Genomic DNA, 25,060 nt, shown 5'->3' with positions numbered 1-25,060 from the left:
GTGTGCGTAAAGTCATCAATATTAGTTGCTGGTCTTACTAGACCAAAGTGGAAGAATTAATAAAGATTTGACTGCAATTCAGAAGCAAACTCAAATTCTAGGTCAGGTAACTCCTGAAATGTCTCCACAAACTTACTTCATGGTTACTGAACCTAGTTAAAACAACTGTTCAGTTATGTTTATCATTAGTGTATTTCATAATAGCTAGCTGTATGATCTAATGCTATAGTTGTTCTTTAACTTTTTATTAATCTGACCAAAGAACTTCTTTTCAAAAAGGCAAAGTTTTTCAAATGCCTGATCTTGGTCTTTATATTGTAAGCAGACTACTTCCTGGTGTACAGACTCAAAAGTCTCCCCACCCAAAAGGAACTCTAACTTGGCATTTTTTCCAGGAATTCAGGCTTAAAAATACTGGTAAATGCTTAGCTGTAACCACAGTTCTAAAGATTTTGTGGCACACCTTATTTGTACCATTTTGTTCCAGTTGGTGTATAAACTAGGGAACAATTTTTACAAACTTCTATTCAGAAATTATGAATCTCATTTCCTATATTCTGGTCAATTATAATTGGCTGTGCAAGGAATGATTACATGGAGGAGCCAGCTTGACAAGCAATAATCTTTGAAACTGTCATTTTATAAAGCAGAAAATCTAGAAAGCATTAATATGGTTCAGTAATATTGCTTCCATTTTTAATTTTGGGATAGTACTTTTACAATATTTATTCTAGGAAATCTTGACCTGCCATTCTTAAACTCTTGTTCTGACTCTTCTTCATAGGCTGTATTTCCTTAGGGGCAAGACATTTCTCTTATTTTGCCAATTCTGTAAATCTGTATTTCTCTAACTTTAGACAGAAGTGTAATAATTTTTATTTACCTTTTAGCTGTTTGCAGTCAGTACAAGTGTGATCAGCACCATTGCAGGAAGATAATTATTTTTGAATTGTACCAAAACTAGAGTAAAGCAAAATTTGAAATATAGAAAAGGTGATCACGTGTCCCCATGTTAATATGATATACAAATGGTTTGACCAAAGTCTAACATAACAATACTATTGTATTGATGAAATTTATCCCTTTTCCCTGTACTCCCAGCCATAGATGAGGAATGGGTAGGTAACTACTGGATTCTTTCAGCTTCTTATTTTTCCTTTTGTTTTGGTGAACAGGATTACTCATTATTTTGCCTTTTTCTGTCTACAGATTACAAAAACACTTTAATTAAATGGCTAAAATTAGGAAATTCAAAGTCTTCTGAATCCAATGACTCAAGGAAATATCCTGTCTGTCCTTTTCTTTTCTGAATAGATATTTTAATGAAGCACTTACAGCTATGCAACTATACATGAAAGAGGAGTCAAATAGAATTAAGAAGTCCAGCTTTTCTTGTTTTTGTCAAAGGCTGGTGATGAACTGCCATTTGTTTACTGTAAAAACTCTCCTAGATAATATTTTCTTATGCTAGGGATATTTTTATATTAACATGAAATTTTGGCACAAATCAATACATCAAAAACTGTGGAAATGGAAGTTCCAAATCTTGACCTTCAATAAGATTTTTCTCTAATTTTCTTTGAAGGTTTGGCTCACTCGTTTCTTAATTCCAGCACTCATTTTCACTTAATAATAATCACTTTATATTGTTATGTTCTTGTGGGTTGCTCAAATAAAACTGTTGAGTCCATTTCTAAATGTCAGTTATCCACATAATTCCCAGAACAATATTTAAGACTATTAGTTTTAATGCTGCCCTTTTTGAATTGTATATAAAAGGACTAAAAAATGGCTGAAATACTTAAAGTAGATTATTGTGCAACTGATCTGTGCACATTTCTATATGTCATGCTTCTGCTCAGATACCACAGTGACAGGTGCCCTGAAATTGAAATAGATAGATGTCATTCAGGCATGGCAGAACACATGTGTAATAAATCATCACAGCCTTGGCCAGCAGCAGCAGTGAAGAGGTATTGCTGTTCAGGTGAATGGTATTATTAATTATGTGGTGGGTGTGACCTGTAACAGAAGGGCTTTGTGTACTAAAACTTAGAGTTTTTAGGATCTTCTAACATGTGATGTGAAGGTTCCTACACTTACCACTTCCGAGTTTTGACATTGTACAAAAATATTTTACTCTTTAGCAACAGAAAACTACTTCCTGGAATTGTCTGATATTTTGCTGTGTAGTTATATGTATACTTTATGTATGCATAAAATACATAAAAATATGCTTATTAGGTTCCATTCTAAGCATTACCTATTGCAAATGAGCTTGAATTGTGCACTCTGGCATCTGCCTACCTCTTGTGAATTTTCTGCAAGGAGTCATTTTTATATTTGCCGTTTTACATTGCTATCTAAGAAAACTGTTCTTGGTTGTAGAAATGATGCATTTGACATTGTCTTCTTTCTTTGCATCTCTACTACATCTAGAGTTCAAGATCAGATTCAAAGGGCATTTGAGAATTTCTAAAGTAAGAGAGTATCTGCAAGGGTAAACAGTAAAGGTTTTCAAATTTCTATTTTTATATTTCTGGATGAAATTTGACGAGTTGTTGCCCATTGACTATCTGGTTGTCAGTTACTCACTCTGCCCCTACCTTTACCCAATCATACAAGTTCTAGAACCCTCCCCTCAGAACCCTATAAATATTTATGTCATTCCTCAATAAATATTCACTTCTGTGCCTTTGTACCATTTGGTGCTGAGTGTGTCATTTTTCCTGGTCAACAGCTCATCAGAGGGTCTCCTGTGTTCACTTAAATATCAAATATCTAGCAACACTTTTGAGCATGACGACACAAATACTCATAAATGTGTGCTGCTGCATATGTACATGCATAGACATGCATGTATCTTCATAGAAATCTGTACATCTGTGTGCCTGTGGTTTTTTTTTATTTCCCTTGCTTCTTTATTAAGGGGCCGTTCCTTTGATAAAAGAGGAGAGGCTTGCTTTATCCTATGAAGTTTAAATATAATATTGATAAAACAGGAAAATTAGTCTGCTTTCCGTGGTTTTAAGCAGACAAGTAATGTGTTATTAGTGTCCATTGCATTAAATGATGAAACTTTTGGAGCTGATTGTCTCCAAAACTTTAGATTTCCAGGGAGCTGTGATGCACAGGCATAGCGTGAATGACAACATAATTTAAATGCCATAACATAATTAATATACAGTTAATATTAGCAAAGTAAAATTAATTTTGTTCATGCTTTTAAATTTCGGAATTTTGTTTCCTCGGTAAGTTACTATGAAAGGTTCCCAACTGTTGTAATTCCCATGCAAAAATCAATTTGGTCTACTGTGTTGGTTTTAGTTAGGCCTTTTGGTAGGCCTCAGTTTAGTAGGCCTCAGTTTAGCAGATAGTCTTACGTAGATTAGGAGAGACAGATGACACCTGACTTAAGCAACCAAAGAAATATTTCATACCAGATGATGCAAACTGGGATATAAATGCCGTAGAGTAGGAGGTGTTCTCGTAGTTCCCATCATGGCCAAGGCAGAGACAAGACACGCAGCTGCTGCCTTGCTGAAGTGGGTCTTGGCTGCTGCCCACTCCTACTTCACATTCTGTTTAAGTTCAGGTAGTTAAACATTTTACTGTTATTTCTCTCTGCTTCTTGTTGGGTATCTTTTGGGGTGCTTTATGGATCTGGAGTGATAGGATCTGTTTTCAGTGATATGTAGGGGATTGTTTTTATATTTAAGTTGTGTAAATGTGTGCGTTACATTGTAGTTTTATTTTAATTTTCTCTTTTCTGTATAAATATATATAACTTGTTTAAATTTAAATTGTGGAAGTTTTTTTTTCTTCCTCGCTTTTCTCAGTAGAGGTGAGGAGGGACACTTACTCTGTATTGGGCAATTGGCATTTTGCCAGCTCAACCCAAAACATCTACCAATATGAATAAAATTGAAATATTTGCATGTATTTTTATCAAAATTCTATTTCCTAGTTCTGTGGGTATATGTATAATACATACCCTACCTGCATTTATTTTTCAGGCAGATGATTAAAGAGGGGCTGGGAAATATTGGCAGCTTCAGGAGTCTGCCACTACTGAATTATAAACAGATTTAATTATTCTATCACGAAAAGCTATCAGAGCAAAATAAATACAGTTACTGCAGACAGGATCTCTGCAACTCTAATTGCCACAGCACACTAAGAGCTTTCAAATACTGAGTCCTTAAATAATAAATTGATATAGGAGAGAATAATGACACCCAGGTGTGAAACTTTAACCTAAGAGTAGTGCTGCATATTTAATGACATAATTGCCTCTATTACCATATCCTAGTCTAGCATGGGCTTTTGAGTCATAGCAACTGGATTGAAATGAAAGGCAAAATATGTTCAAACCACAGGTGAGATTTGAAGTGGGAATATATAATAAAGCCCAGGTAAGTAAATTGCTACTTGAGTTTTGAAAGTAGGCTAGGTATTATTAGGTGAAAAATTATATTTAAATGCTATTCATAGCCTGACTTGCTCCCACAAAAGCAAGGGTTAAGAAAATTCACACTGGGAACAAGAAAATCATTTTAACATAGGCTCCCCAAAATGCAGTAGATCTTTCTTATTTTACTGTGCAAACCTTTCTTCATCTTAGAATTTTTTTTCCATGCAAAAGGTAAGTCTGTGAAAGGTTCCTTTGGTAATTTTTTCCTGACATCCGTGCTAGTAAGACCTTAATCCTATTCATCACTCTAGCAAATACGAGCCAATGTAAAATGAGTACTTCACTTTCATACATATATTTATTTTTGTGTGGTGTTCACTGTAACAGAACATGGGAAGGAGCTATTTCATTTAGTAGACCTCATCACGTCATGGCATTGTTGCAGATATTACCTTGCCAGTTACCATTCTGAAAGATATTCTGCCACTACAGAACAGAACAACAGGACTATTAACATGAGTGATACCAGTGCTTTTTTTTTAATGCCATCTTCTGGAATTAACACGTCCAGTAAAAGCAGGATCAGAGAAAGGTATATTCAGTTGTATGACCTCATACCTGCACTGTTGTTGAGGCAATTTCTAACCAAATAAACCATATTAGCAATAAACAGAGCTGATTCTGAATTTTCTGTGGACATAATCAGCAGCAGGTGCTTGCTGTTATACCTCCAAATCAGGACTCTAAATGAAGTACATGAACATTTTGGTGAATAAGAACTTGATGTTTGCACAGCACTAGCATTTTAATCTAAGAGCTATGATGGTTTTCACATTCTGTTGAAGGGTCAAAACTATGGAAATAATGCAAATTCTCCCACTGCCCAGAAGACACGTTTTTAGATTGCTAAAATTACCTCGGTAGACTACTGAAAGACTTACTGTCAATATTGTATCTGTAGTGTGCTCTGCAGGAACTCCTGTTGGTATTAAATACACCCTAAGTGTACAATCAATGGGCAACTCTTGCCTTCAGAACTGTTTAAATACACATGTATCTGTTAATAGACAATGATGAGAACTCACAGTCAGTTCTGTCTAATGCAACAGACAATTATCAAAATTGATGCTACACTGGTTTAAAGGTAAACAGGCAGGAGAATGAACCCCATTGAAAAGAGTTTGTAAGTCTGAGTTACCATTTAATAAAAAATGTTACAATAAATGCAATGATACAAAGAGAAATTGGTTTTAACCCACAGAAACCAGAGGTATAACCCAGCACCCTGGGGCACAAACAGAAAGAATGGTGTTCATTAGCCCTTGTGCTGAGCACCCCCTCAGTTCAAAGCAAAAGCAAAGGAAAACCTGTTGGTGAGGATGATGGTCACAGCCTGGTCAAGAGTGGTGGTCACAGTCCTGTCGAGGTTCTGGTCCTACTCTGGATCCAACAAGTGGTACCAGAGGCCTCCAAACCCCAAGATTATATATGCTCAGGTTTAGATGGGAAGGCCCAGTACCTCCCCCAGGGCAGGGAGTGATCTAACTCTGTGAATAATGGGTTATTGTGGGATGTCATGGGTTATTGTGGGTAGTGTTGATGGTCCATTAGCAGATATTGATCCTCAGGCTGGGTGTGAAGGTGCTAATGTCTCCTTGGAGGGGAGTTATGACAGCTCCTGTAACAGAGCAAGAACCCAGAACCCAAAGAGTTAACACAAAGTAGTTCCTGGGACTGAGCTCCGAGGGATGTTTAGCTAGAAACCAGATCTTGGGGATTATAAAAAAATGGTACTGGGCTGCAAAAGAATGTTTACACCCACATACCAGGAGATAGGGTAGGAACATAAATACCCTAACTTTTACTGATGACTTTGGAGCTCTGTGTCCAGTGAGAACGGGGAGTTCCCCAGGGCTGTTCTAATAAATACCTTTGCTCTTTATGGACTAAAACTCTGCCTCTAAACAGTTTTATTACACCTTTTGGGGCACCACTCTTATCACACAGGGTTCTTTAACACCCAGTTTGTTGCCTGAAGTGTCAGATATGCCCTGGGCAGCTGCTGCAAATAGTCCATTGTTAGCAGTTCATGAGAAATGATAGAGAGGGTGTAGAATACACAGCTTTGATTACACTCACAGAGAGATAAACTGGTCCTGACTGCTGAACTAAGACAGATGTGACACACACATTTGACCCTGTCCCCATAATGGTTTGTCAAAGGATTTCAGGAATTAGGATCTGAATTCTTGAAGCAAAAATAATGGCACGCCTATGCCCATGGGACTGCCCTCACTGAAGCAAGAGATCTAAGAAGACTCTTTCTGCTCCTATTAGTACAGGACCACTCCTGATTCTAAGTTCTGCCACTCTTTGGGAAAAGTCATATGTTTTAAGATACAGTTTTTCTATGGTAGGAGACGGAGGGTTTAAGAATATCCCTGAATATCACTGACCAAAGTTTGTGACTTGGAGCTTCTCTCGAAAGATGTTTCTGAAGATACTGAATGAATCTACACTGGACTCTGAAGGAAGTAGCAGCTATATCCTATAGGTATCCTGCCTTGGCAGTCTCTCTGGTTTCTCATCTTCCTTCATAGTGATGCTCTGAATAAAACTAGTGCCTTTGTTTAGCTTAATAAATTGCTGTCATGCCAATGGTTCCTGTAGATGAAGGTGCTGTGGAACAGATGATAATTTTGTAAGGATTAGAGAGCAGGAAGGAATGCACACAGCTCCAAACATTATTTCTCAACACATGGCATGCCCAAGTTCTCCATGCAGTCCCTTTTACATGATAGGTAAGAATTGCTTCTAGGAAGCAGGTGAGGCAGATGCAAACGTGCCTTTATGCCTCTTTTTTTGAAAATGTTCACTTCGGCTTCACTCCCATCCCATTGCATTGGGAGTCATGAGTACAGGGAACGATTTAAATGCACAGCGGCATAGCAATTCAAGATTGACATTTAAAAAAATAAGTGGGAAATGACTGCTTATAGTTAGAACTAAGCAAAATGCACTTCCATTAAAAGATACTCTGCACAAGTATCATGGGTATTTATAATGGGGTTATACAATTAGTAGTTTAATAGCAAAGGAAGTTCCGTATTACAAAATATTAGGATTTATGAAACACTTCTTCAAAAGGAAGGAAAAATTCTGTTTATATGCTTTTTGTTAAAGCTGACCACCTAACCTGCTCAAACAAATTCTGTACCGGCTGCATTTATACAAATATTGATAATAGATATATACTGATGCACAAAAAAAAATTTATTTAGAAGGATGATGATTTGAAGATACTTATTTACAGAAAAGCTGAAAAATTGAAGGGTAGCACTGTCTTTGAGATTCCTTAAAAATCACTTTCCTCTCCTGTGACCACACGACACTTGTGGAGAAATGCACAATTTGGCTGTAGCCCAATCCTTGTGTACAAAGGACTATGCTCTCATTTTAGTTCTGTCTTTAAGGGTTCACAGGAAAACTGGAGAAAAGCTAAGGAACCTAAATTATACATCTTGACTTCTGACTGGTGCTTAACATATGACAGAACCTTTCTGTGCCTTGAATCTTCTTTCAGTAAAGTGGAAGCAATAATAACCATTCATGTAAAGTATTCTGTGGCCTGTAGCTGAAAAGCACTTCATGAGCCTCTTCTATATTAATAATATTACCTCATATAATTAAGCCCCACTGAGGTTAGCAATCTTTTATCTCTCATGTTTGGGTTTTTCGTCTGTTCAGTTGAGTCCTGAATACAAAATTCCAGCTCTTTAGGATTTTCTTCTCATTTCCTTTCCTTTAGATATCTGTCTTTACCTTCTAGTTTCCTTGCTCAGATTCTTGTTATGCTCCTCATTTGTTCCTATGGACAAATACAAAGCAAAGACCAAGAAAGAAGGCTTGGAGTACAACAGTGTTTCATTGTTCATTTTAATATTATGTTATACAGTTCTCAGCATTAAGTCTTCGACTTTCAATTTGTGAACTCCACTTCATGGAGTTGATAAATAGCTTGTCTATTTCCATGCAGGTTGGATAACTATATCAGAAAGTATAAAGAATTAATAAGTATAACATATAAAGAATTTCATTATTTAAACATAAATTTTGGGGTTTGGGCTAGATTTTCAATATAAGAAAAAATTAATTATAAAAGATGGGTGCTGTGAAAACCTGCAGAAGCATATTCTGCTCTTGGTTACCGTTTTAATGGATCAGCGGGAGTTCTAGGTGTTCAGTGAGAGTTCTGAGGATTCAAGACAGAAATGCAGCTTTCAGAGTGTGATTTTTCCAAATTTTAAAAGCTCAGGGCCATGTGCAAAAATGCATGTATAATTACACATTTAACCTGAATGCACATTTACTGTGATTGCAAATGCAAATCAGATGGTGTGCATGGAAATGGTCAGTTAAGTTTCAATGCCTGAGCATCACACGAAGTCACAGTAATTACACATGCAGATTAGGCATGCAATTTGGCATATATTTTTATAAGTGGCCATGTGCTTAAAGGCTTTGAAAATGAGACCCTCTGAGCTCATTTTTAATGAGTGTCTCTTGGTTTTTGTTTTTACTTTTTAATGGCATTGCCAAAATTTGAGTGCAATACATAAAGCTGATCTTCCACTAATTATTCTATAATTTGAGCTTCATAACAGCTGCTTCCCAGTATCTTCGTAGGGAGGTATGACCTTTTATATCCGAGGCATATTTTCAAGTAGAGTATTTGGGAAGAAAAAAACCAAAACAGTACAAGTGAGGTATTTCCCATCTATCTAATCATATTTATTTCTCCTATAGCTGTCTATCTATGGTGGATGTTTGTCCTAGTTGAGCAGGAGGAACCAGTTGACACTGTGTGGGGGTGATCAAAGCTGTGTATTCTACCCCCTCTATTCATTCCCCAAGGACAATGGACCATTAGCAGCAGCTGCCCAGGGAGTCATTATCACCTTCACACTCAGCCTGAGGGGGCGGAGCTGCTAAGGGGCCATCAACAGCTCAACACCCCCTGGCTCTCAGAGTTAATCACCCACTGTGTGAGTCCCCGCCCAGGGGGAGGGACTGGGTGCTCTCTGAGGGTACATAAGTGGTGGGTAAGAAGACTTTGGTAACTTCTTGTTGGATCCAGAGGAGCAGCAGGACCTCGACAGGAGGAGATCACCGCTCTCGCTCAGACCACAGCCCTCGCCTGCACCAACAGGTTTTTCATTTCCTTTTGCTCTGGACTTGGGGGAGCCACAGGGGTCTCAGCAAAAGGGCAAACAAACCCCCTTGGGTTTGTGCCCCAGGACACTATGTTATACTGCTGGATTTTTGTGAGTTGAAAGCAATTTCCCTTTTGTGTCAGTGTATTTATTGTAATATTATTATTAAATTTTAGCTCTGACTTATAATCTCTCTTGTGGTGAGTTCATTTCCCCTGCTGGTTCACCCTTAAACCAGCACAATGTTGCCTACCTGGACTTCTGTAAAATATTTGATACAGTTTACCACAGCATTCTCCTGGGAAATCTGGGAGCCTATGGCTTGGACAGGTGCACTTCTGGCTCGATTAAAAAATAGTTGAATGGCTGGATCCCGAGAGCAATGGTGAATGGAATTATATCTACTTGTTACCTTGTTGTCAGTTGTGTTCCCCGGGCTCATTGTTGCTCAATATCCAACCTAGCCCTGTTTAATAATTTTACTGATAATCTGGACTAGGAGATCTAGTGCACTTTTAGTAAATTAGATGGGAGTATTGGCCTGCTGGAGGGTAGGAAGGCTCTTCAGAGGAATCTGAACAGGCAGGATCAATGGTCAAGACCAACAGTATGAGGTTCTTATGGTGAAGTGCAAGGTTCTGCCCTTGTGTCGCAACAACCCCATGCAGCACTACAGGCAGGAGCAGACTGGCTGGAAAGATGCCTGGTGGAAAAGGACCCATAATTGCTGGTCTGCAGGGGATGAACATGAGCCAGCATGTGTCCAGGTGGCCAAGAAGGCCAATGGCAAGCTGGTTTGTATCAGTAGCAGTGTGTCCAGCAGGGCTGTGGCAGGAATCTTCATTCTGTACTCAGCACTGGTGAAGTCACACCTTGAATCCTGTGTTCAATTTTAGGTCCCTCAACTCACTACAGGAAAGATATGGAGGTGTTGAGTCCAGAGAGGGGTAATGGAGCTGCTGAAGGCTCTAAAGCACAATTCATTTGAGGAGCAGCTGAGGGAGCTGGGGTTGCTTAGCCTGGAGAAATGGAGACTGAGGAGTGACTTTATTCTCTACAGCTACTTGGAAGGAGGTTGTAGTCAGGTGGGGTTGGCCTCCTGTCCCAGGCAGCTAATAACAGGGCAAGAAGACATAGCCTCAAGTTGTGTCAGAGGAGATTCATGCTGGGCATGAGGAAGAAATTCTTCATGGAAATGATTGTTAAATGTTGAAATGGACTGCCCAGGGAGGTGATGAAGTCACCATCCCTGTAGGTGTTCCAGAAATGACAAAACTTAGTGCCACAGTCTAGTAGATAAGGTAGTGACCAGTCAATAATTGTACTTAATGATCTCAGAGGTCTTTTCCAACCAAAATGTTTGTGTGATTCTGTGATATCAAGAATAATGTCTTCATTGAATCCACAGATTAAGGGATTGGTAACAACCCTGCTGAGAAGGACCTGAGAGCACTGGTGGATGAAAAGCTGGACATGACCCAGAAAGCCTGTCATACCCTGGTCTGCATCAAAAGAAGCATGGTTAGCAGGCTGAGGCAGGTGATTCTGTCCCTCTAGTCCGCTCTTGTGAGACCTCACCTGGAGTACCTCATTCAAGTCTGGATTTCTCAACACAGGAAAGAAACAATGTTGAAGTGGGTATAAAGGAAGGCCATAGAAATTATTACATAAATGGAACATCTCTGCTACAACAAGGACATTGGAATTCTTCAGATTGGAGAAGAGAAGGCTCTGGGAAGACCTTTTGGTGCCTTTCATTATTTAAAAGGGGCTTGCAAACGGCAATGGGGCCCGACTTTTTATTAGCTTCTGTAGCAATAGGACAAGGGCTGATAATTTTAAACTAAAACAGGATAGAATTAGACTAAATACAAAGAATACATTTTTTATCATGACAGTGGTGAAACACTGGCACTAGTTGCCCAGAGAGGTGGATATCTAATTCCTGGAAACATTCCAGGTCAGGTTGGACAGGGCTCTGAGCAACGTGGCCTAGCTGAAGATACATATCACTGTTTATCACAGCAGGGTTGGAAGGGATGACCTTTAGAGGTTCTTTCCAATTCAAACTGTAATACAAGTAGTTTCTCTTGCTCCCAAAAGGTGAAATTAACCTTATTCTTTCCATATTGGGTTGTTGGTTCACCATTTCATGTTAGTTCCTTTTCTTGTTTTAACCAAAGCTGTTTGATCATCCTTGTACTGGACTTGGACTGCTATTACATCTTTGGTTATGGTAGTATTTCAAATTATTTTAAACAAATGTTATTTAACAGAAATTCTCATAAATCTCATTGTAAATGTAATAAAACTTCATTTTTGGTCATTGCCAGTGTCTAGTACTTCCCTCTCAGGTCTATTTCCCCAAGAATCGGTCCTGCACAATTTTTTTCATTTAGGATACTCTATTCCACTTGCCCTTGTGCCACAATATATGGTTTGAAGAATGTGCTTCTGACTAATGGATGAGATTTTTGCAATATATTTATGAATAGAATCATCTTTTTTTTCAAAAGTGAATAGCTTAGTAACTAAGATCCCATTTTCTTCAATGATTTCTCTTTCAACAAACTCAAAAGACTTTTTTTATTCTCGTACACAGGATCTCTCAAAAGGAAAGATTAAAGTGCTTTTGACTTGAACACCTTTTCTCAGTCTTTTTGATATTACTAAGTGTTTCATTGTTTTGGGGCTGTTGAAAGATGAACAACTTGCAAGAGTCACAGCTTTGTGACCAGATTAACTATGAGTATTAAGAAGGATATCTGTATGAAGTGGAGGCTTCATTGTGCTGAAAAATCATTAGGAAATCTTTAGGATTTTAAACCTGCTGTCATATTGACCAGGAAATTATATTTTAGATTAAGTTAATAATTTGGTCATGGTTTAGCTGTGTTCAAGAATAGCTACCTGCAGACATTGATTACCACATACACATATGATGACAGTTACCTGCTGATAGCACTTCCAGCATTCTTAGAAGATGGAGACTGTCAAGTATTAGGAATTATGAAGTGTCTAAATTGCCATTTGATTGGTACCATTAAGAAAGCTCAAGAATATTAGCATATTGGTATCTAAATACTCCACTGAGCATTTAGGGTATAAAAAAAGCCTCTTAAACCTAGATTCTTCTTCATGAACAAACACTAAACTATTGGAATGTGCTTGAGAGCTGGATCACCAGCTTATGTACCTGTGGAGTGGCATTGAGATACAATCCCCTTAGTTTTATATCAGATAAGAGATACATGTTGGTTCTTTCATGTCTGCCACTTACTCCTTAAGCTTTGTGATACGTGTTTGAAGCTGATTAATTTTTTTTTATTTTTTTTTTTACATTGCTGAGGTAGACTGTTTTAAGGGGTGATTTCAGAATAATTAGGAGACCTTCGATCTTTTGGCAGGTAATTCCTTCAGGTCCATAAAGAAAGAAGACCATTCCCACTGACCAGCAACACAACACAGATTATTAAAAGACTCACAGAGAACACCATTTATTTAGCTCTGGGGTTTAATCATAAAATTGGTAATGAAGGGCTCCATATGAGAATAGTATCTTTTGGTGACCAGCACTAACTGACAGTGCTCCTTTACATGCAGCAAACTCCCTAAATCCAAGGAGATCATTATTATTCCTCAAGTACATTGTCAGTACTTTCTTTTAGGAATTGTTTTAAAAATATTTTTAGGACTTTTGAAAATATCCCAGAATTTTCCAGTCTATATTTACAATAATGAGATTTTCATAATTGATGCATTGATCCTGCCCTGTAGGATCAGGAACTCAGATATTCAGATCACTTTTTTCTCTCTCTTTTTCATATACATATAGTGCCATCTGCTTAACTATTCTGTGATACCCATTTTCTTCACATCTTTTATATATAAAATACATAATTTTACCTGTGTCATATGCTGCACTACAGTCTTAAAAAGTAACAGCACTTTATTTCTGTTTTAAGTTCTTTCTTCAAAACTTGTTCTTACGTCCATTCAAGACAGATAAGGATCATTGAAATCAGTGTAATTGGACTGTATTTACCTGGATCACCTTTTCTCCCTGTGAGAATATTTGCTGGTTTTTGTTTCACTTGGATTGAGTAGATTTGTGCTAAACATGCAGCACTCATTACTGAAGCTTCATTTACCTGTTCTTTCAGTGTTCTGGCACAGAGAGCAGCTCATCCAGCTTGAATATATTGTAGTTTTAAAATTTTAGTTCCAGCTTAATTTGAGCAACTTCTCTTTTCATACTGTGTCCCAACCTTTGTTTCTTTCAATGCTGCATATTTTTTACAGAAAATTGAACTGAAATATTAATTTTTTGAGGGCTATAGAAAGAGTCAGGGACGTATTTTCACATATCTCTTTTGACACACTTTTTGGAGTAATGCCACTTGACTTTTACAGTATTCTTTTATCTCTATGTTATTCAGATTCTTAAAAGAATAACATCTTTTGTTAATCAGTTCCTTTTTCCATTCCCTAAAAGGTCCATATTTTTCATGATATGCTTCCTGACAGAAATTAACCTGGAGCATTTCCTCCAAGTTTTCTTTTAATTTCTTTCTTCATACTATTGAAAGTTTTTAACAACTTTAACTTGAATGAATGGCTTAAAGGTTCAATATTTTCCTTCTCTTAGTACTGAAATAGGCATTGTTTTCCTATCTCCACTTCCTTCTGACTGGCAGTTCCAGTTTGGCTTTAGCCTGCAGTCCCACTTCCTGTCCTGAACACTGGACTATACAGCAGTGGCTGGACTTCTGTGGTGTGGATCTATGTAACTTTGTCAAACACTTTGTTCTACAGGGTTTCATCCAATATTAAATACCTTGGCCAAGTCCTGAGTTTGGCTCTCAGTGAATAAGGAGCTTGGCTGCAGCTCTGCAGTCTGGACCAAACTCCTTGCCAGTTGAAATTTATTCATATCTCAAAAGTGGGGTCTTCCTGGAAATAAGCCATAGATTTGTTGTTCCCTGAGGTGGGATAATGAGAAAATGGTGGCTGTGTCAAGATTAACAGTGATAGTTTTATCACTTAGTGGTCTCCCTGGCTACCTTCCACTCAAAAGAGCTGATCTAGAAGGGTATTACACATCCCTCCTTTTTCTCCTTATGTCTGGCATCAATACTGTTTAAGAACTTCAGAAAATTAGTTGTAAAGTGGTGAAAAGGCTTTTCAGCTTTGAGAACTTGTCTTCCATCTTTTGAAGTTCCTTCTCTTTAAGGACCATGTGTGAGTTATTCTGTTACACTATGGAGATCTTGGAAGATCAGGCTTCTCTCGTGCCTCTGCAGGAAAGAAATGTTAGGAAACACTAGGAGATCATGTCTTCTAGGTCTTCTATCTTGAGAACTCTTAAAGTGATTAATTTCTGTAGCAGCATGTAGCACCAGACTCAGAATTTGGTTCTAAAATAAAATATTCCTATTCTCAAAGCCTACCCTCTTTTTGAGTTTTCTACATAAAATATTTAAAGAATAACTCAAAAGAAACTTAACAGCAGAAAGATTTTTCAGAGAATGGGATGAAATATGGACAAGATATTCTCTCTAGAAAATTATTTTTTGTATGAATTATTAGCTATTTTTGAACAAAGTTTTCAGAAAAGAAGGATTGTATTTCATTTAGCAACAGCCTATATCTCTTGATCTTTAATAATACTATTAAAGTGTTTCCACTGAGTTGATGTGGAAACCAAATCCCAGGCTTCTGTTATACTCTTACTATAATGTTATTGTACTTTTGAAAGAACTGCCTTGTGGTGATTTCATATATGTGCAACTTTTCCTTTAAAAACTAACTTGACCGCTGAGTAAGCCTGATTTGATCTCTGATGCCCCAGTTCTGCAGTGCCATATGTCTTGTATATGAGCTATAAAGGAGAAGTAATATTTCTCTGGTGAAACTTTGAGGTTAAGCCATATCTCCAATTGCTTGTTAGGGCGGTTAGTTGCTAGTTGTGATGCACTTTTTAAATTAATCTGAAAAGTTTTTCTCACTTCTAGACCAAAAGTGGAAATATAGGTTCATTGACTAATAAAAACCACAAAGAACCAAATTCTTTTCTCAATTATACAATTACAAATCCAGAATAAATTCACTGAAGCTAGTTAATTTGGATATCTCTCAGATGTAGAGTAAGAACCCAATCCTCATATCTTTATTGGAATTCTTCTGCTTTAGCAGGCACGTATCATAATAGGAAAAAAATACTCATCTTAAAATGAGCACATAAAAATCAACAGTCTTTCTGATTTGCGTGTCCATACTGTAAATCAGCTCCCACTTTGTTTTTAAAGAATATTTTTTCAACATTGCGGCTTACCAGAGAGACCAAGGAGAGTGTTTTTGACAAAAGAATTAATTATATTGTACTTTCCCTCACTCTGCTCCAGCTTTGTTTGCTGATTCTTGAAATTAATGAAACACCTTCCACAGTGTTACTCAATCACAATCTAGAAAGAAAAAAACCCCCCACCAAATTCCATGCAATTTTTCTTTGCCTTTTTTTTTCAACTTCTTTTGGTCAATTTCCATTTTATCTACCACTAGAAACATTCTGCTCCATGTTTCACTTTAATGTCTGTTCTTTTTTTTTTTCAAAATTTAAAACTAATCTTGCAGAATTCAGCATCTGAAATCAATATCATACCATTGATATGGTAAAAATATTTTATAAATTCTAACTGAATATTAAAATGAATAGAATTGCAGCATCATAGAATAATTTTGTTTTGAAGGGACTTGTCATAATTATGTAGTTCCACCACCTTCTCATGGCAGGGTTACCCTAAATTTAGATGACTTTACTCAAGACCTTATCCAGGACAGTTTTGAATATGTGCAAAGATTGAGATTTCACAAGTTCTCTTGGCAGCCTGCCCAAGTGCATTACCGCCTTCATTGTGAAGATCATTTCTGTATGTTTGGCTGGAATTTCTCTTTCTGTAGGTTGTGGTCATTGCCTTTTGACCTTCTGCTGGAGACCTGGCTCCATGTTCGCTATAACTTCTTATTTTAGTTAATGATGGCAGCTTGACACCCTCAGCTTTCTCTTCTTGGATCTGTATTTACTCAAGTCCCTTAGCCTCTTTTATGCTTTATGCTCCAGCTTGCTAACTCTCTAGATTACCCACCTTTGGACGTTGCAGTTTTTCAATGTTTTTCATATATTTGGATGCAGTTCTCCTAATGTAGTCCAATCAGAATTGAAAAGAAGGTCATCATTTCTCTCTAATATTTGATTTCCATGGAAGTCACTAGCTTCTGGAATGCTGGCCTGTTGCTTGGAAATTCAGGACAGATTCCTGGTTATGTTAAACTGTCATTGTTCCATTGATTCCAAAATGTCTAAGAAACTTGACAAGAGATAATGAATTTCCTTTTGAAGTTATAAAGCCAAATATACTTGGTATGTAAGCAAGTGTTAAACTTTGGGACCGTAAAAGTTCTGTTGAAATCAGTGTCAGACTATTTTTGTTGTTCTGTATATGTTGGATGTTTTCTAGTCACTGGTATACACTTTTCCTTTCAAGCTTCAAGGCAACTTTTCTGTGATTAAAATGATTAAGATAGTCACTGAAGCATTTTGCACTGTCATAGGCATAATTATATTCTCAGTACAACCATATTATTAAAGACTTCCATTAGGCTCATTCTTTTGCACAAATGTAGTCATTATATAAGTTTTGCCAAATAAAAATGAGAATTTCTTTCCACACTGATTCAGCAAGTCAAAGAAGTAGGACGATTACAGTTTTTCACATCAGTTTAACTAGATCGCCTTAAGTTAGTGTTGCATTCTGAGGTATCAGTATTCAGGGACCAGAACCCTCTTTACTCCTAAGGCTAATTCTTATCAATACAGTATTCACAATGCTACTTTATTAATACATATTTTTAAGAGCATAGTCAGACATTCGTCTTTGTCATCTGTGTTATCTAACTAAAAATACAATTTCTATAATTTTAATTCTTAAATCTTCATAACTAAGGTTTCTGGAAGATACTCAGTAGTGCTCTCTTTAATCAATAGGAACTTAAGATGAAAAGGGATCATCTTACGTACCATTTAATAGAATTCTCTACAGAGGGATAATATAAGTAAATGGGAAGGTTTTCTGGATGATTGCCAGTATTCAATAGAATGGCCTTGATTTGATTCTGGTCAAAAAGTGTGTTTTAATTTGAAACTGATTAGATTTTGCATCTAGAACCAGCATTTCAATCATTAAATAATCTGAAATTGTTACGGATATTGTGTCACTGGCATACTGTTAATCTTTTAGAAAGTTTTTCTACTCTAATGCCATACACACATACGTTGCAGTTCTGAATTCCAGGAGATAGTTCTGCCATTTTGACAGCAGTACTGACAGCCACTTCCCAAGCCCAAAAGAAGGGACTAAGAGCCATTTAAAATGATAATATATGGTTTCTTATTCACTCTCCAAACACAAATGTTTTAATCTGAATTCAATACCAAGTTTTTATAATTAGTGTAATTTCAAAGTGTACAAGTATGATTTCTTGGAAATTTCCTACATATTTCCAATGTACTTTCTAGGCTCCTTTAATGTAATCCTTTGTAATTTCTTCAATTATTTTCTTAATATTAGTTTGAATATACTAAATGTTTGAAAGAAAAACAAAATTAATGAGGTGATGTTAACATTCAAACCTGAAAATGTCCTCTCCACTAAGGAAACTTATTGCTTAGGCAGTGGATTTTTTTTTTGTTCAATATCTCTAGCATTTATAACTTATAATGCTTCATTAATTATTAAATTGTACTTACTGTCTAAATTAGAAACAATCTAAAATATTTAAAACACTGGAGTATAATTAAAATAATTAGCAGGCAAAGGGGCAAGTGAGTTGCTCATGAAAGCAGACACTGAACTACTGTAGTTCACCTCAGTCAGTAACAAAAGTACAGAATGATAGGTTATTTCCTTTCAGAATAAATTGCAAAACCCTGGGTGGCTACCACTCCCAGTATACAACACATTTCAAAAGTTCCACTTTTTTATTTGACTCAAATATGGATGATTTCTCTCCGCTTTTGAATGTTTCTAAAGTAACTGGTAAGAAAGATGTCTAGTTCTATTGTTTGTGAAAGTCATGTATTGAGTCAAGGAATTAAAGCAATTGTGATCTGGCTGCAGCTAGGAACTCCATGTAGAGAATAGTGACTCTTTTAATCTATATTAAACCAGCTGAGTATTAAGATGTACAAGGAATAGGTAAAGTAAAGACTCTCCAATTTGACTGGTGGACAATCCTGAAAAAGGAACTTTCATCAGATTTCGGTAATCTGAAAGGAAAAACAGAGGACTTTGGAGGTAAAGCACAAAATAAGTGTTTTGGTTTTGTGTTTATGATTCATTGATGGTGACACCTAATCTTATTAAAGTGTAATTACTAACACAAATTTTGGGGTTTATTTGTGGTCTTTTTGAAATTCAGGTTTGGGTTTTTTTCTGTAATTTGATGTGTATGTGTTATGAGTTCACCTAGGTGGGCCTAGATTTGGGCTCTGAAGTTTGGACTAGGCCGAAGCTGTCAGCTGACTTGAGCTGGGCTGAGCTAACAGCTGACCTCTTCTAGCCAGTAATTTTGTATTCCATACCACATTATGACATCATCTCCAGGGAAGTAGGAACCAGTGTGGGAGTGGTTAAGGCAGTCGCTTCTCAGCCCTCCTCTTGGAAGGACACACGATGCTGTCCCAGGGGGGATGGAGAGGACCAGGCCCACCACTGGCTCACAGGGTACCTCAGGAAAGTAAAATGTGTTGTTCTGGGTCTCTCTTTTCTGCTTGAGTTTGTCTCCCTGGGGAATAAGTCTTTTCTTAAGTAATGTGTAGTTAAGACAGTAGAATTTGTGTGTTCGTTAAGAAGTTGAAGTGGGGAATTTGTTGTTGCAGACTTGTGTGAGTGTATATTTGTAGTCTCTTCTAATTGTCTCTTTCTTTCTGTGAAAAATATATGTAGTTTTAGAATAAATGCAGTTTGAAGTGTTTTTTTTCTTTCCCCTCTCTTTTCCTCCCTCTCCCTGGTGTTAGGAGAGAGGCTTTTCTCTCTGTGCTTGGGGGGGGTTGGCAGTTTGCTATCTCAAACCAAGACAGTATGGAATAAAAATGTGGATATTTCTTGTAAAGAGAGATGGAACTTTTAGAAGCTGTTATGTTCAGAACACCTTTTCCAGAAAGGCTGGAGAGAATGAAAAAGTCATTACTGACTTTTCAATGCTAGTCATTTTGCAGCAACTTGAAAACTTTTCACAGAACACTACAATATCATGTTTTCCCTATGTTTCCCAGATCTCCATTTGAGAAAGAAAGGTTGGTTACAACACAGACAAACATTGGGAATAGATTCCTAACTATCAGCTGTAGGCATGAGGAGCTCATGGAACAGCCTCAGGTCATGCTGAGAGATCCCATCATAGAGTAAGTTAAATCCCAACAGTAAAAGCATCGACCCAGAAGTTGTATCACTTCAGTTCCAAGTCCTCAGCTGATTAACCTTAAAGTTATTTTTCCCCTTCAAACTAGAACACCTGCAATAAAAATGTTATATTAAACCTATACAATATATCAAGTATCTAGCTATGCAATAGCCTCCTAAAGTGGGAAAGATTGGTGCACGTTTCAAATCTTCCCTGATTTCCAGTAAACTGTCTTTGCCATTTACTTAATAGGGCCATCGGAGGAACATATTATCCCACGACCAAGACAGAACTTGTGCCTACCTCTCTCCCAAACCTAACCTCCAATAAAACAAAATCATTTTACTTGCAGCTGCTAAAAACAACTTTTAGCAATTTTGTCAGAATTTTTCACCAGATTTCTGAAAAATTCAGAGCAAACACATTGTTTTTTTTTTAAATAAATCATTTAACAAAAAAATTCAATTAGAAAAGATAACTCAGAACTGATATAATTCACAGAACATGCTAAGCTGGAAGGAACCCACAAAGATCATTGAGTTCAACTCTTAGCTCTGCACAGGTGACCAAAAGTAACATCATGTGCCTGAGAGTATCCTCCAAAAAATTCTTGAACTCTGCCAGGCTTGGTGCTGTGACCATTTCCCTGCAAAACCTGTTCCAGTGACCAACCACTTTCTGGGTGAATAATCTCTTTCTTACATTCAGCCTAAATCTCCCTTACAAACCTTCAGGCCATTCCCTTGGGTGCTGTCACTGGTCACCACAGAGAAGAAATCAGTTTTACATTGTCTGGCTGTGAGTACTGCATGAATATGTATCTAATTAGGAAATGGGGAATGTCAATAAAATGCTGTCTGATAAGCAGTTTTGTATTTTGCCATAAAGTAGTGCTCAGTGTTAAGTTTAGACACTTTATGCATGAAGTATGTGATAAGTATAATGTGCAGAACAGATTATTCAGTGACAAAACCAGTTCACAAAGAAGTTGTAGGCTTCAGTAAGAAGACCAAGTGACCTCAGCTGCTCCTCATATGGCTTCCCTTCAAGGTCCTCCACCATTTTTGTTGCCCTCCTTTGGACACACTCTAAGACCATAATATCTTTCCTATACTGCAGTGCCCAAAACTACACACAATATTCAAGGTGAGGCCACACCACTGCAGAGCAAAGCAGGGCAATCCTTTCCCTCAACAGCTGGGTGATGCTTTTCCTGATGCCCTCCAAGACACAGTTGGCCCTCCTGGCTGCCAGGGCACTAATGACTCATATTCAACTTGCCATCAACCAGGATCCCCAGGTTCCTTTCCATGGCACTGCTTTCTAGCACCTCCTTCCCCAGTGTCGAAGGTTTGGCCTAGCTGTTGCCAACCCTGGACTGGCCCCCCTTCCCCCTCCCAGAACCTTCCCAGCAAAGGAAAGGGAAAAAAAACAAACTGAAAAAACCCTCACTCTAAAGAAACTGAACTGAATAAAAAGAATAAATTATATTTTCTAAAATTTACAAACCACACTGTATACACAATACATAGGATCCCACCCCCAGGGGAGAGGGGAAGGGAGAAAAGGGGATTGATTAGCCGGAAAATAGGGAAGACACCAACCCAACCCAAAGGAATCAAATGAATCAAAACAAACACAATTAAAAACCTCAAGGGGAACGAATATGAAACAATCTCACCCAGGACAGGAGAACCACGAACAACTGGAGAGACCAGGCTCCAACCACCTCCCACCAGCTCCTCAGCCCAGGAAGGGAAGCCAGGAACAAAACCACTTCCTCCCTGCTACCTGGAAGACATGTGTGGAATACTTGTAACTTCCTTAGATACAATGGTTACTGAGGAAGCCGTGGGTCAAACCATTACATTCAGTCTGTACAAACATCCAGGGTTGTCCCATCCCAAGTGCAGAATCCAACACCTTCCCTTGTGAAACTTCACATGGTTGGTGGTTGCCCAGTCCTCTGATTTGTCAAGGTCTCTCTGCAGGGCCTCCTGCCTTTAAGGGAGTCAACACCTTTTCCCAGTTTTGTGTCATCTGCAAACTTGCTGAGTATCCCTTCCAGTCTTGTATTCAAGCCATATAAGAAGATGTTGAAGAGCACGGGGCCCAAGATGGAGCCCTGTGGAACCCCACTAGTGACAGGTTCACTGTCACCCTCTGTGCTTGACCTGTGAGCCAGTTGCTGACTCATCACATGATGTGTTTATCCAGCTCTGTGCTGGACATTTTGTCCAGAAGGCTCCTGTGAGAGACAGTACCAAAACTTTAAGTGAAATGAAAAAAAAATATTTCAGGTGGCTTCCCTTGATCAAACAGGTGTGTTACCTTGTCATAAAAGGAAATCAGTTTGATAAGCAGGGCTTTTCTCTCATGAAGCCATGCTGGCTGTGACTGATGACAGCTTTGGCTTTCAGGTGTTTTTCAAAACTTTCCAGAATAATCTTCCCTATTACATTACCAGGCAGTGAAATGAGACTGACATCAGCAGACTTAAATTCAATTTCACCAATGTAAATTTGATGCTGTAACTTCATATTACGGCATTACCCTAAATGCGAAGGTCACACAAGGAGTCATTCTTTGTTTTTCGATGGATTCAAATTAGTTCTTTATCTACGTTTCCTCAAAGGAGTTAAATTGCCCTCCGTAAATCATAACTCACTGTTTACAAACAAAAGTGAAAAGTGTATTTCTGCACAGTATATGGAGTTATCACACATGTAACACAAACAATAAGAATTAGCACTAAAAAGAAAAATAAAAATCCATCCCTATGCCTAAAATCTTCAATATTTTTTAAAATAAAGTGGAAGAATTTGCAGCAAAAAAAATACATTAAGCTGCTTGTCTTGGGTTGAGCTGACAAAATGCCAACTGCCCAAAACAGAGCGTCACAGCTTCCCTCCTCTGAATAGGAAAAGGGAGAAAAGGAAAAAAAAAACCCTCAAACTAGGTCTAACTAATATATTTATACAGAAAAGAGAAAATTAAAAGGAAACTACAATAAAAGGAAACTACTATACAATATATAACACAAATCCTACTATTCTATCTACAAATCACCTGAGAAAACTCAATTCCCCAGAGATAGACTTAAGCAGAGAGAAAAACTAAGAACAAATATTTTACTTCCCTACGATAACATGGTGGTAAGCCGATGCTCTGGGCTTGGGCCTCATGTCTCTCCTGGGATGGCATGGTGCCTCCTTCTGGGACATCAGCTATGGAGGAACTGACCAAGCCACTCCCACACCGGCTCTTACACTTTGAGATGATGTTGGAATATGGTATGGAATACTACTGGCTAGAAGAAGTCAGCTGTCAGCTAGCTCAGCCCAGCTCAAGTCAGCCAACAGTCCTAGGCCTACCCTGAAATCTAAAGCCTAAATTTAGGCCTACTTAGCTAAACCCATAACTCTCCACCCCCTATTCCATACCATACTACGTCACTCATATCTTAAATCTGTCTATTCCCTCTTAAACCATCTTTGTTCTTTTCAGGGCTGTCTTCCACCCCTCCATATGGTAGGCAATAGTCCATTAGGATGGGGTAGTTACTTCAGGCAGGAAAAAACAGTTCGTCATTGGACACCAACACCAGTTCAGCTCAGGTCTTCTTCACACGATGGTTCATGTCCTGCAACACAAAACTCAAAATGCAAGTTATTTTGTCTTCTAAAGGTTAAATGTCCTGAGGCACACACTGGGATCATCCCATACCCTTCTCAGGGGTCACCATACCCCCACTGGGGTCTTCATTTCCACACTGGGGTCACCATCTCCTCAAGGGTCACTTAGCAAGCACATGTTTCATAATTGTGGAAAACCTTAGAAATAGTGTCCATGGTCAAATCCACCCCTTGGTCTCACCCACCTGTAGGTGTCCTTAGGCATCATGGGCCCATGGATCCAGGAACAATTCTCCTTTATGCTAGTCTAGGTGTGATGTTCCTCATTAGCTCGGCCTTTGGGCGCATGAGCATCCACATGATGAATCTCTACAGATTCTACTCAAGCAGCAGTATCCTACAAGACATCAACAGCCCACATGGGCCTCTCCATGTTTTCAATTAGTCTTCTTCCATCGGTCCAGTCACCCTCAGTCACCCACTGGCTGTCATTCACAAGTCAGCGTAGAGGTACAGCCTTGGCCAACCCTCTGGTTCAGCAATGTCCAATGGACTCAATTGTCCTCTTCTTCCTCCTGGCTGGAGGTAGGGCAGGCTTATTTTTGTTCTTAACACTTTTCTGGGATCTCTGCTTCAATTAAGTTGACAGCTTTTTACCAACTTTCTTACGTTTTGTTTTCCATACTTGGGCTTCAAGCATAGGAGTAGATTCACTGTCGCACCTCTTCATGTTTTCCCCCTGGACACACAGGAAGGACCACAGTTCACCACATGACCCACACTTGGGGTTTACTCTTTGTCAAGGTGGGGCAGGAATGAAAGATAGGTTTCTTGGGCTGTAAAGCCTCTCCCTGGAGTGGCTACATTCACAGCAGGTACAATTGGAGCTGTGTGAACTCAAAAAGACAGTCAGTAAAAGTGTTAAAACAAGCATCCAACAGCAAGAAAACATTGTTTATATTCTACATATACCAAAACAATGAGATAAACTCCTGATAGTTTACAAAACACTTTCCAGAAAACCTGCCAAGCTCCTGCGACAACTGCCTGCATTCTCCACCAATTATCTGTCTTGGGTTGAGCTGGCAAAATGCCAACTGCCCAACACAGAGTGTTAGAGCCTCACTCCCCCTGCCAAGGAGAAAGGAAAAAAAAACCTTCAAAACAGGTTAAACTTAAAACTAACTATATATATATTTACACAGAAAAGATAAAATTAAGAAAAAACTGCAATATAACACATACTTACACAAGTTAGGTATAACAACAATTTTCTACTTCCTACCAAACTCAGATTTCATTACTCTAGATTCATAAAATACTCTAAAAGACACCTA

The sequence above is a fragment of the Pithys albifrons genome, chromosome Z (genome assembly GCF_047495875.1).
Source record: "Pithys albifrons albifrons isolate INPA30051 chromosome Z, PitAlb_v1, whole genome shotgun sequence".
In the NCBI taxonomy this organism is placed as follows: Eukaryota; Metazoa; Chordata; class Aves; order Passeriformes; family Thamnophilidae; genus Pithys; species Pithys albifrons.
This window is presented reverse-complemented; position numbering follows the sequence as displayed.